Below are 4377 nucleotides of genomic sequence, written 5' to 3' on the forward strand. Positions count from 1 at the left end.
TCCCTTGTGGTGGCACTCTTCTCGCAGATAAATTTTTTCCATCCATTACAGGGACTCAAATACAAAGCTTCCTCATGCAGGTAGGCACAGTCGTGTTTATATCTTGTTTCTCTATACTTTAGACTAGGAGAGCAAGGAGAGAAGCTGGCTCTGGGCCTCTGCTCTGCCCCTGCCTCTCCGCAGCACCACCCCATCTGTGCCAGGGACCCCTGCCTCTCCCGCAGCACCACCCCACTCATGCCAGGCTGCAGTGGGAGGTGGGCAAGGCTAGCCAGAGGCAGTGGTTAGCCAGGAGGCCCCTTGGCTGGGTTGCATCCTGCCCCAAAACAAGGAGGGGCCTTAAGGGAGGATTCCCTTCCTTTCAGATGCTCTGCATATTTTGCCAGTGGATTCCACTGACATATTACTCAAGAGAATCTGAAGAATGACTTGGCAGCTCTTTTATTTATTTCATAAGCAAAGCAAAGTGCTCCTGCCCCCACCCCCAGCCATGACTCCCACTACATGCAGGCTGGATAGGTGGGTTGAAGGTCTTAGTGCAAAAAGCAGAGCCTCCAATAAGCCTATTTATGTCAGGTGTTCTATACGAAAAGATTTACTCCAGACATGTCAAACACAAGGCCCGGGGGCTGGATGCGGCCCGCGAAGTGGCTTCATGCAGCCCTCGAAGCCATCCTGGAAACAGTGAGGGAACGGCCCCCGCTGCCTTGGCCCTGGCCCAGGCCAGCCAGGAGCGAATGTACAATTTTGTGGTGGCCATCTATGCTGAAACGCATTCAGTCTTAGCTCCACAAGGGCGTCTAGAAACAGCAAGGAACCAGCCCCTGCCGCATCGCCCCCGCCCCCTGGGTGCATGCTGGGGAGGTGTCACCCTTTGTGAGGAATGAAGAAATGGACCATGCCTTGGTGCTTGCCCCGGTCCCACCCCCTTCTGCCAGAGACCCTCAGATCTGTCCCACTCCTGCCCAGGCCCCCACAGGCACCCTTGACGCGAACAATGTAGAGCTGGCCACGCCCACCCATTAGGCCACACCCACTCCATCCACGCCCACCCAGTAGTCCACACTCACCTTGGCCACACACCCTCCCCCCCCGAGGGCAACTGCAATGCTGATGTGGCCCTCAGTGAAATTGAGTTTGACACCCCTGATTTACTCCATACTCCTGTTGGCTAACGTCTTCCCATCAGGGGCCCAGGAAGGAGGGGAAGGGAGGTTGGCTCTGCCACCATCAGTCCAGAATTGCCCTTCTCAGCTTCCACAGAGCAGGGACCCCCCCATCCCGCTCACTGCTGGGGCCAAGCCTCCCAGCCCTCCCCTCTCCCCTTTGGGTCAGCCCCTTAGGCAAAGCATGGAGCAAGAGGGGCACGTGGGAAGCCAAAGCCTCTAACTGACCATAATGGGGATGGGCAATGGGGCATCCCTGGAATGGCCTTCATCCCACTGGGGTGGCATTTCAACCCTGTGGAAATCTGGAGTGGTGAGAAGAGGCAGCTTGGTCCAAGCACAGATTCTCCCAGGGGCTGGTTATGAGGTCACGACTCACATGTCTGAAATCCCAACGGCAGGGGATTGATCAACCCAGAGGAAGCCATGATATCCTTTTTTTAGGCCAATCCAGTAATGATTTGATTGTTCAAAGCTCTAAAAAACAAAACAAAAAGGAAGATGCCGAGTGAAAAGATATCAAATCAATCAATCAAAATGCAAAAGCTTTCTTTCAGTGGGAGGTCCCTGGGCATCCTAGGAGAGAAGACCCCCCCCATCCCAGGGGAGCTTTTGCAACCTTGATGGAGCCACAGTGGGCTTACTGAGAGGCCCCTCTCAGCTGAGCTCCTGGCACCCCCACCCGTGACTGTGACCAGAAGGGATGGAGACCACACGCTGTCTGCAGGGGAAGAGTCTCCGCTGCTTTGAGGGGGGTTTCTTTGTGGGGCTGGGGGAACCCCTTGGAGAGGTGCTGAGAGAAGCCATGAAAGAAAGGCTGATTAAATCACTGATTTCCTACCAGGTATTTGATTTAAATGCCCACTTAATTACATTGTTAAGAATGGAAAACAATGAGCAGGATTCTCATGCCCACCAGTCAGATGTCCCCCCCCCCACACACACATACACAATTAGACACAGAAAGCACCTACGGAGAGACCACAGTGCCAACAGGCCTCCAGAGGGAGAAGGAAGCCAGGGGCATGGAGGAATGAGGTGCCAGAGCCCCTAAAAAAGCTCTTTTCCAAGCAATGATGGTGCTGACTGGAGACTCGCAACTGAGAAAGACCAGAGCAGACCCATCGGTTGTGCTGCTTGTGCGAAGACCACTCAGAGCTACGACTGGGCTGGAATGCAGCCATGCAGGCAATGATGGGCAGGCCATGGTGGGCAGTCTCTGGCTCCCTGGGGGAGCGCCTGCCTTCCATGACCTCTGCCCAGGCGGTGCAATTGGGCCGAGTGGAGCCCTTGTGGTCCCTTCGGTGAAGCAGAGCCCTCTCTTGAGACCGTGGGGGGGTGGGGTGGGGGGGTGCCTCGTCTGTCACCCTGCCTCCCCTCTGGAACACTCCCCCCTCCCCCCCACGAGATCCCTGTGGCTCCCATCCTGATGACACGCTAGAGCTGGGGGCAGGGTGTGGGTTTTATTGCAATTCAGAGACTGTATTGTAGGTGCTTATGAACTGTCTCTTCTTTAATCGCTCCTACATTTTAATAAATAAGCTGTCCAAACGCGTCTGGAATGAGGCAGTCTCTAAATTATATCAAGCAAACAAATCTTTGTGTGACAGGCCACAGCAGGTTATCATACATAAATCTAGAGAAGGTCAACATAAATCTAGAGAAGGTCAACATAAATCTAGAGAAGGTGTTTTTAATCGATTGTCAGCCGCCCTGAGTCCGCAAGGAGAAGGGCGGGATATAAATTCGAATAATAAATAAATAAATAAATAAATAAACTTATGTGGTCACTAAAAATCAACAATGATTTCATGGCATATTGTCTATCTATCATATCTATCTATCTATCTATCTATCTATCTATCCATCCATCCATCCATCCATCCATCCATCCATCCATCCATCCATCATCTAATCACCTATCATCTCTACCTTCTGTCTATTGAAGGAAGGATCAGTGTGTGATTTGGTCAGATCCCCTGATCTCTTGGGCCCACTGGCTGCCTGTAGCCTTGATCCTGCCCAAGAAGCCTTTGCTACTCACCCCAGAGGACCAGAGGTCTTGAGCATCCCAGGGCTCCTTCAGAATAAGCAGCTGAGAGAAAGCGTCTTTGCAGACCTGTTTGCTGCCCTCCCAAGTCGTCTCTCTATCATAAATTTGCAGACACTTCCACCTAAAGAGCTTCCATCCCTTGGGACAGCAGCCTGGGGAAGAGACCAGGGGTTAAGATTCTTCAAAAAAAAAAGAAAAGAAAAAACTGATCGCCCCACCCACCCATCACATGCAGCCTCACCCACTTTGCAACACTGCTGCCCCCACCGGAGCGCTTCCTTCCCCCATGAAAGATTTGCCTACCAGCTCATGCGGAGGGCTCACCGCCGCCGCCGCCTCCTCCTCCCCCCAGCTGTTGCTGGGTTTTCCCCAGAGTGGCTGCACGAGTGCTCAGCTGTGGCTGGCAGGGAGGGGCTCCTGTAGTTTCCTACTCACACGCAAACCTGAAGGGCTCCCACAGTAGCCAGAAAGGGGCTGCAGAGACTCCCCTGGACCCCCCAGGCTCAGAAGGGGAGCTGGACCAGGAATGTACCAATCTGCCTGCAGGAGGTGGCCTGGCTGAGGTTGGCCTTCAGGCTCTCTCTCTCGCTCTGCAAGACAGCCAGGCTGTGGTTGGTTTGGTCCAGCAGGAGCTCCTGGTGCAGCAGCTGCCGCCGGGTCCGGTTCTCGTCCACCCGGCTCTGCCAAAGGGCCACCTTGGTCAGATGCAGCAGGTGCCGGCTCTCCTCCAGGCCTCGGGAAGCTTGCTGGAGCTGCCGGGAGGTCTGCAAGTCTAGAAAGAGAGGGGGCAGTTGGGGAAGCAGAGCATGGGGTGGGGGGCATGTAGGGAGGGGACCAATCACTGGGCAGGTGGGGAGCCCACTCTGAGCTCAGGATGCAAGGCGTGGGAGAAAGCAATCTGTGCCACCCTTTCCCCCAAACAAGCTGCAGGGGGGGAGGGTCAAGCCTGAGGTCTCCACGACTCACATTGCACCCCAAGAGTGACGCTGATGATGGAGAGAAGAACGAGGCCGATGCCCAGAACTCCCAAGGCCACACCCCTGGTCCGGGAGCTCCACCCTGATGGAGAAACACACCACTCCGGACATCCTGGGAAAGGAAGAATTGGGGCTCATAGAGGAGCTGGTGGTTGGAGAGTTTTATCCCCTGCAGCTGCCT

The sequence above is a fragment of the Protobothrops mucrosquamatus genome, unplaced genomic scaffold (genome assembly GCF_001527695.2).
Source record: "Protobothrops mucrosquamatus isolate PMUCROS unplaced genomic scaffold, P.Mucros_1.0 scaffold2823, whole genome shotgun sequence".
Taxonomy (NCBI): domain Eukaryota; kingdom Metazoa; phylum Chordata; class Lepidosauria; order Squamata; family Viperidae; genus Protobothrops; species Protobothrops mucrosquamatus.